Source organism: Micropterus dolomieu, linkage group LG22, assembly GCF_021292245.1.
Source record: "Micropterus dolomieu isolate WLL.071019.BEF.003 ecotype Adirondacks linkage group LG22, ASM2129224v1, whole genome shotgun sequence".
Taxonomy (NCBI): domain Eukaryota; kingdom Metazoa; phylum Chordata; class Actinopteri; order Centrarchiformes; family Centrarchidae; genus Micropterus; species Micropterus dolomieu.
The window spans coordinates 5953870-5963711 of NC_060171.1; the positions used below are offsets into that span (position 1 = coordinate 5953870).

The following is a 9842-nucleotide window of genomic DNA, read 5'->3' on the forward strand; positions in this document are numbered from 1 at the left end:
TTCCTCTACAAACTTTTATGAGCTTGATCCAGAGATGGTCCATGTCAAGTTTGGTACCGATCGGACTTGCGGTTTCAGTGGAATTAATTAAGGTAGGTTTTACAGTTTTTGCAGTTTTGCGGGAAAAAATTAAAGACCGAAATGGGCATGGCCTATACCAAGACCTGACCTTTGAACTACGTTTTTACTTAGGTGTTTGACCAAAAGACAATTACATGACCTGTCCTGACACATCTTGGGGGGAAACTAGATGCCTGGTGCTTTGTTGTCCTGTTGCTTATTTTATACTATAGTGGCTTATTGCCAGGTAGACATTAGGAAACCTGCATATTAGTGTAACGTTTATAAAATTCAAACATAGTAGTGAAGTTCATGATTTCTGTAACACTCCATATTTAGACAGACAAAAAGCTGTGTACATGTACATTTGCGCCTGGAAACTTTGGTCTGAAGTGAACCTTAGTTGTTTGGATAACAAGAATCCGAGTCTAATGATTTATAACCATTTGTGACAAACAACAGTTTTGCAAAAGGAACAAAACAATAGAGCTGTTGCCAAGGACAGGATACGAGTGAGGTTAGCCAGAGTTGACAGAAAGGTTATAGATTTAACTTAAACTTTTCAATAAAACAAGAATGTTTCTATATTAAGTTTAGATTATGTGTATATAATAAGTTAAATGTAAGGATTAAATCCATGTTCATGTTTTTAGGAGTGTGGTTTTTGTGTTCATGTTTCCTGTTTAAGTCCGTTTTGGTTCTGTGTTTCCCTGTGTAGTCTTGTGTGTTAGTTCTTCGTCCTGTACATTAGTTCATGTCTTAAGTGTTTACTCCTGGTCTGTGTTCTTCTGTTGGTTGTTATTTTGCCCCATGTCTGCCTGTTAAGTGTTCCGTCTGTTCCCCCAGTTATCTCTCTGCCTGCCTGTGTCTCGTCAGCCTCATGTCCCTCACTTGTGTGTCTCCTCCCAGCTCGTTAACCCTGTGTGTGTGTATACAGTTGCTGGTCATATAATTAGAATATCATCAAAAAGTTGATTTATTTCAGTAATTCCATTCAAAAAGTGAAACTTGGATATTATATTAATTCATTACACACAGACTGATATATTTCAAATGTTTATTTATTTATTTATTGTGATGATTAAAACTGACAACTAATGAAAATCCCAAATTCAGTATCTCTGAAAATTAGAATATTACTTAAGACCGATACAAAAAAAAGGATTTTTAGAAATCTTGGCCAACTGAAAAGTATGAACATGTACAGCACTCAATACTTAGTTGGGGCTCCTTTGGCCTGAATTACTGCAGCAATGCGGCGTGGCATGGAGTCCATCAGTCTGTGGCACTGCTCAGGTGTTATGAGAGCCCAGGTTGCTCTGATAGTGGCCTTCAGCTCTTCTGCATTGTTGGGTCTGGCGTATCGCATCTTCCTCTTCACAATACCCCATAGATTTTCTATAGGGTTAAGGTCAGGCGAGTTTGCTGGCCAATTAAGAACAGGGATACCATGGTCCTTAAACCAGGTGCTGGTAGCTTTGGCACTGTGTGCAGTTGCCAAGTCCTGTTGGAAAATGAAATCTGCATCTCCATAAAGTTTGTCAGCAGCAGGAAGCATGAAGTGCTCTAAAACGGCTGCGTTGACCTTGGACCTCAGAAAACACAGTGGACCAACACCAGCAGATGACATGGCACCCCAAACCATCACTTACTGTGGAAACTTTACACTGGACTTCAAGCAACGTGGATTCTGTGCCTCTCCTCTCTTCCTCCAGACTCTGGAACCTTGATTTCCAAAGGAAATGCAAAATTTACTTTCATCAGAGAACATAACTTTGGACCACTCAGCAGCAGTCCAGTCCTTTTTGTCTTCAGCCCAGTCAAGACGCTTCTGACGCTGTGTCTTGTTCAGGAGTGGCTTGACACAAGGAATGTGACAGCTGAAACCCATGTCTTGCATACGTCTATGCGTGGTGGTTCTTGAAGCACTGACTCCAGCTGCAGTCCACTCTTTGTGAATCTCCCCCACATTTTTGAATGGGTTTTGTTTCACAATCCTCTCCAGGGTGCGGTTATCACTATTGCTTGGACACTTTTTTCTACCACATCTTTTCCTTCCCTTCGCCTCTCTATTAATGTGCTTGGACACAGAGCTCTGTGAACAGCCAGCCTCTTTAGCAATGACCTTTTGTGTCTTGCCCTCCTTGTGAAAGGTGTCAATGGTCGTCTTTTGGACAGCTGTCAAGTCAGCAGTCTTCCCCATGATTGTGTAGCCTACAGAACTAGACTGAGAGACCATTTAAAGGCCTTTGCAGGTGTTTTGAGTTAATTAGCTGATTAGAGTGTGGCACCAGGTGTCTTCAATATTGAACCTTTTCACAATATTCTAATTTTCTGAGATTCTGATTTTGGGATTTTCATTAGTTGTCAGTTATAATCATCAAAATTAAAAGGAATGAACACTTGAAATATATCAGTCTGTGTGGAATGAATGTATACATTATACAAGTTTCACTTTTTGAATGGAATTACTGAAATAAATCAACTTTTTGATGATATTCTAATTATATGACCAGCACCTGTATATCCTGCCTGCCTGCCTGCCTGCCTGCCTTCCTGCCTACCTTATTAATCGTGTGTCTCTGGATTTAGATTTCTGTTGGAATTAAACCTTTTTTGAACTGTACCTCCTCTGCTCTGCGTCCTGCATTTGGGTCCCACCTGCTCAACCACCACAACACCCTGACACATGTATCCAAGCCTGCAGTTTGCAATCTTACTGTGAACTCCAGCTGCAGGTTTTGGTTGACCAGATGTCAGTCAGGAATGTCTGGGTGTATAGCCAGTTTTAAAAGCAATTATGTAAGGTCATGATTTATCATAGTGTTTTGACAATCGTTCGAACTCCAATTTGAGCCAAAAAGTGACACTGGTAAATTTGAGTTCTTCATGTGTGTGCGTTCACTTGAGGTGTAAAAATGGAGACAGGTGAGTTAGACTTCTCTTGTAGCTAATCAGGAAGGTACCATTGTGGTGCCCAGTGGGGTTCCAAATGAATTCAAGGCTAGAAATCAGATTACAGCTGGGTTTGAATCAAGTCTCTGTTGAAGTTGTTGTACAAGAATGTGGAGAAATTGGACGCTTTTATTACAATTAACAGTCAAAGCTAGTGACAGTTAAATATTGAGATATTAACATATGATTGTCAGAAAATCTAATTGACATAATTTTAGGGAATTAATTTACAAATAAAGACCAAACTCTCTATTATAAATTTCTTTTCTTTTCTTTTCTTTTCACTTCACTTGACGCTTCAGAGGAAAGTAAGCTACATCTCTAGAAACATATTTCATCGTTTCTTCTCTCCTCGCGTCTCTCTGTGGAAGCGAGGGAGGAACCTCTCCTATATACCTGGCCAAATTCAAACTGCACTGGAGAAAGTAACTGAATAGGCTAATGATTGGGGCTTTAAAATATCTAAAACAAAATCCATGATATTTGGACATAGGAAAATGCCAACACAGCTGTTAAAAACATATACTAGGACTATTGAAAAAGTGATAAACTAAAACACATTGAGATGTTTCTTTGACGTGTGGGGAAATAATTGTTGCTGGGTCTGATTGGGGGGCTGATAGTGAGACTATGATGATGATATACAGAGCTATGATAAGATCAACTATTGATTATAGCTGTAGTGATTAGTCAACTTACTATAATATAGTCCAAGCAAAAGGCCTTAGAGTGTGTAGTGGGGCATTTCGTACAACCAATACCGACTGGTAGGCTACTTTTTTTAGGTTTTTTTTTCCTTTATTGAAAAGTACAAAATATACAAACAAGTTAGTGAATGGGTATACAACTAGTAGAAAATGAGAAAATCTACAATGGTGGAAATGATACCACAGCACACTCGAACATAGCAGCAGACAATGTAAGTTATAAATTGAAAAACAAGGATCAGGATAATTGAAGTAAATGGATAATTGAAGTAAGATATTTCATAAAAATAAATAAATAAAATCTAATCTATGGCAGATGAAATTGGTATTGAGAATTTGAATGTATGTCCACCAATATGTCGTTCAGATATACCTACATTGTTAATCCCAGATCTTGTTGTTGACCTATATTTTATGAAAACAAGCAAAAGAAAGATGTCATAAAACATGCAGTAGTTTTATCCAGATTGAGGTTTGGGCATTGTGGGCTGAGGAGTGGGCTGGCTCTGATTGGTAAACATCCTGACAGAAAATGTGAATGTGGAGACAAGGAAACGGTGAAGCATTTCATTGCAGAAGTACTCTCGTCAAAGGAGGACATTGTTCAGGTACCTGGGAGGAACTGGAGAAATTGTTTTTAACTTACGCACTCCACTTAATTTGGACAGTTGGAAATGAAGAAAATTATCGAGTACATACATAAAACTGGATTATACAAAAGGATATAGGCAATTACCATTAAGTAAGATGTGAATAGCGAATCACGAACAGTGGAGGGCAGCAATACGCCATAGACGTGTCTAGTCTGCCGGTCCAGCTGGTGGCGGAATAGTAACCTACTGCTTGTGTTAAAAAAGGAACAGTGGAAGGGAAATCAAAGCAGATCAGCCAACCTAGCGATCCTACGGTAAGGGCAGAGTTACCTCGCTGTTTGTTGTCAGTGGTCAATTTAACGACCACCCTTACTTGTTACTAATAGCTAGCTTAGCTGTTAGTAGGTAACAACTGATAACGATGCTAACACTGTTTATGCTAGCTAAAATAGCTTACTGGAACCATGACGTTGAGTAGAAGTCACATAGCAAACAAGGCTGAAGCACTAACTTTGATTTAGCCACTAATTTACACCAACATGTGTACGGAGATGATAGTACTGCTATTGTTATTTTGTCCTAATTTGATATTTGTGTTGATGAGCTGGGGCCCGGAGTCTGTTCTCCGAAGCAGGGTTTGATGTTAGCGAGGTCACTTGGGGGTTAATCCTGGGTTTTCAGTCCTGTGACGGTGGTTCAATTCTTACCGGTGTGGTAGGCCTACTGTGTTGTGGGCAGACTATTTCCACATCTAATGTTACTCTTCCTCTGGCTCAGTGTGGTCAAATTTCATGTTTTGAAACTATTGGAGATAGATCATTAATGGATTATTTGTTTTGTTGCTTTATTAAGTTAAGTTAAGTTTGGAACATTTCTGAATGTTTTAAATAAATTAATTTGATGTTTGAAATGATGCGAAGTTCTTAAAGTTAGTTGAATGACCACCTTTTCAGTGCCCCAGGAGTTTAATGTGAAAATGCCGACATACAGCGGGTGAAAGAATAAGGCTCACACACGTCTTAGTGGAACACACAGACGTGATTACAGTCAGATCTACTCGTGCCCTATGTCAGAGGTCATACGTGTCTGGAGCAACTAGGTTAAGTCTTGCTCAGATTGGTGGATGCTTCACGGTGGGGAATTGAACCCGGGTCTCTCACACCAAAGGCATGTGTCTTATCCACTATTTCAACACCACCCCACCCAATACTGCTGAAAGCTGTTCTTCGATGACAGATGCTGGGTGACACTTTGGTAAAATTATGTACTTTGATACTAGGACTACTGATGGACTGGATGCAGAAGCCATGATTCAATGCTCATCTGGTGGCAAGCAGCATCAGCTATGTCTGTCACCTCCTTCCTGCGATATGCCATCAGGTAACACTGCTTTGCTAACACTGTGTGCATGGTTTTGGCTGGAGGTGCATCATCTTCAGTTTTAAGCTCAAGAATAGTTGAGGCTGAAATTATTTCAATCATCTCAGAGGGATGATGCTAGACGAAAAACATTAAAGTCTGTACCAGATTTCATGGCAATCCATCAGATATTTGTGGTAAGGTGTTGGAAAGACATACTAACTATGCCAATTTGTCCATTCTTTGACTAAATATCCAATCTGATAACTCTGACATTTCACCATGCATGTAAGAGAGGCACAATACATGTGAGTAATCTTATAGAAAATAGAATACTAAATACATTGTGAACTCTTCTATATACAATACAAAGCTTGAATATCTACTAGCTTGAATATCTGTACTTAGTACCTACAAAGTGTATTGAAACTTGAACTTGTGTGAATATAATTGGGAAAGGGTAAAGCGACTCACGTCTGCAGAAATAGTTTTTGTTGGAGCAGACAGACTCCAAAGGAGGTCACTCTCCTCAGCAGTCCACTCTGTCCATGTTTGTTGGGCATCTGTGTTGTCAGTCCAGTCCCCGTTTGCTGCAAACACACTGATACCTGTATGCCCAAACTACCTCTGTGTCCACATCCTGGATGTTCACTGGTGTGATCAAGGGATGTCTTATCCTGAGAAACTAACCCTAACCCAGCACTAATATCCCCTGTCTTGTTTGCATTGAGCTGGAGGCGTTTCTGCTAGAACCACTGAACAGAATCCTGTATCAGGCCCATGTATTCACCTTCATCTCCAATAATAAAATATGGTTGATGGATTTTACATTAAAGGCAAGGCAAGTTTATTTGTATAGCACATTTTAACAGCAAGGTAATTCAAAGTGCTTTACATAAAACATAAAAGCAACAGGGAAATATAATAAAAGTTACAGTGTTACAATCAGGGTTGAAGGAGTGAAATGGAAAATAAAAAACAGGCTGAGGGGTTGAGCAAATAATTGAGCTACAGTTATTCTGAAAAAAGAATAAACAGAGAAGTACACTTAATCTACTCTCTATAGCTAGTCTGTACTTGGGTCCACAGCAATCTTTGGGTCCATTGAAACTCCGAAAACCCTCGGACACTACAGAGAAACCAGGATATGTCTGTCCGCAGGCCACTTTGATCCAGTTATACTCTAGACCCACCTGCGCGTTTACAGGTGGACACAGGTTCCTGCAAATCACTCGGGCGTGAGAATCTTTTCACTCAACTACCTACTCATTTCTCACCGTGTAAATATTTAATTAAAAGCAATGATAAAAAGCTAAAAACAAAGAAAAAGAAAACAGGACAGTAAAAGTTACAGTGCAGTGTAAGTTATCAATAAAAAGAAAAATCTTAAATATTTAATTAAAAGCAATGGTACAAAGAAAAGTCTTCAGTCTTAATTTAAAAGGACTGACTGTTTCAGCAGACCTGCAGTTATCTGGGAGTTTGTTCCAAATATACGGAGCATAATAACTGAACGCTGCTTCTCCTTGTTTAGTTTTTATTCTGGGGACAGAAAGCAGACCTGTCCCAGACGACCTGAGAGGTCTGGATGGTTCATAACAAAGCAGTAGATCGGAAATGTATTTTGGCCCTAAACCATTTACTGCTTTATAAACTAACAGCAGGATTTTGAAATCAATTCTTTGACATACAGGAAGCCAATGTAAAGACCTCAGAACTGGATGGATGTGATCCACCTTTTTGGTCTTAGTGAGGACTCGAGCTGCAGCGTTCTGAATCAGCTGCAGCTGCCTGATGGATTTCTTAGGGAACCCTGTAAGGACACTGTTACAGTAGTCGAGTCGACTGAAGATAAATGCATGGATAAGCTTTTCCAGGTCCTGCTGAGACATAAGTCCTTTAATCCTTGATATATTCTTCAGGTGATAGTAGGCTGAATTTGTAATTGTCTTAATGTGGCTCCTCAAATTCAGGTCTGAGTCCATGACTACACCAAGATTTCTGGCTTGATTTGTGGTTCTTAACATTACAGATTGAAGTCGAGCACTGACTTTCAATCGTTCCTCCCTGGCTCCAAAAACAATAACTTCAGTTTTATCCTTGTTTAATCGAAGAAAATTCTGGCACATCCAATCGTTGACCTGCTCAATACAGTTACACAGCACTTGTATGGGATCATAGTCCCCTTTTGAAATTGTTATGTAAATCTGTGTGTCATCTGCATAATTATGGTAACATATTTTGTTGTTTTTCATAATCTGAGCCAGTGGAAGCATGTAAATGTTAAACAAAAGAGGTCCCAGAATGGAGCCTTGGGGAACTACACGTCATTTTTGTCAGCTCAGATGTGTGATTACCTATAGACACAAAGTAGTCCCTGTCCTTTTAAGTAGGATTCAAACCAGTTTAGTACTGCGCCAGAAAGTCCAACCCAGTTTTCAAGTCTGTCTAGTAATATGTTGTGGTCGACCGTCTCGAATGCAGCACTGAGATCCAATAATACTAAGACTGAAATTCTGCCACTGTCAGTGTTTAAATGGATGTCATTGAAGACCTTAACAAGAGCTGTCTCAGTGCTGTGGTGTGGTTGAAAACCTGACTGGAAGACATCAAAACAGTTATTTAGTGCTAAGAAAGCACTAAGCTGTTGAAAAACAGCCTTTTCAATGATTTTATTTAAAAACGGGAGATTTGATATGGGCCTGTAATTGCTCATTAGTGAACTGTCTAGATTGCTCTTTTTTAAGAGTGGCTTAATGACTGCAGTTTTCAGGGAATAAAGGACTCAGGGATTAAAGGACTTCATGTATTGAAGTTAGTGCTGAATTGATTAGTTGATTGACAGTAAAGTAACTCACAACAACGTGTTATAGTGTGAAGATCTGTGTGTCTGTTCTACACAAGATGGAATACAACTACAACAATAGTTAACTTCCATATCTTTTTCTCTGTAGGCTGGAGAGGAAACATGTGGCCACACATTTAGTTCAGCAGAGAGCTCTATCAGGGGCAGATGCTGTCAATGCACTCAGACCGTTTTATTTTGCAGTCCATCCTGACTTCTTTGGTCAATATCCCAGGGAACGGGTAGGTCTGTTATATATGATGAATTGTTAAGAAATTCATGAATCCAAATCAATATATAGGTGTATACTGTATATCAGTGCAGTATCTAACAAAATGGAGTACACCCCTCACATTTTTGTAAATATTTGATTATATCTTTTCATATGACAACACTGAAGAAATGACACTTTGCTACAATGTAAAGTAGTGAGTGGACAGCTTGTGTAACAGTGTAAATTAACTGTCCCCTCAAAATAACACATCACACAGACATTAATGTCTAAAGCGTTGGCAACAACAGTGAGGACACCCCTAAGTGAAAATGTCCAAATTGACTCTTCACTAAGCCATGCCCCCCTTAGATACTATTGCTAAGTCCGACAAACTGTTGGACCTATCAAACTTTTTTCGCATTGTATTACAATTTTTTCCGTGGCAATATTGTATCGATACACAGGCGTCAAGTATTAATCTTTTATTATATAAATTGTTCATGAGAATTTTACTTTTTGATACTATAATACTATAATAATAATCAATTGCTTTTTCAGTCCATGAGAAAAAGAGTTTTCCTTTTGGGGACACAATTTGAAGTTGAGGAAACAAGTAATGAATTGCAATATATCGCAATATGCATAATATCATATTGTGACTTAAGTATCGTGATAATATCGTATCGTGGGGCCTCTGGTGATTCCCACAGTCTTTAACCGCACTTCCTGGAGAAATATATTCCATACGGAATATGGAAAAAGCGATCTCAGAAAGAAGCAGACAGTTTTGCAGTTGCATTATGCATTTGAAGGTTGTATTCAGGCGGTCAGACAGACTCAAAATGAAAAAGATAAAGACAGAAGCTAAAGCCTACCGACTCACAACTCGCCATTACTACAGCTGTATGAACCCAAAGTAAACACTTTTCTGTGATTAAATAGCAATAAACGGATCAAACTGATGTTGAAATAACTACAATATGATGCAGATTTGTTAAACATATGAATTCATGCTTTGTCGGGTCTGTCAGCAGGACAACAACTTCTAAAATGTTTGTTTTCTGAATGGAGTTCGGATCGATCAGGGCTATGCTATGCTAACTTGTTCA

The 9842-nt window shown here is 39.1% G+C and overlaps 1 long non-coding RNA gene across 1 annotated transcript; it reads left to right on the forward strand.

Annotated features, from left to right (window-relative positions):
- The first annotated feature begins 4341 nt into the window (after positions 1 to 4341).
- LOC123962264 lies at positions 4342 to 8765 on the forward strand. The gene is made up of 3 exons (XR_006822888.1): positions 4342 to 4629; positions 5595 to 5695; positions 8629 to 8765. It is a non-coding gene; the product is annotated as an uncharacterized LOC123962264 (long non-coding RNA).
- Positions 8766 to 9842: the final 1077 nt, after the last annotated feature.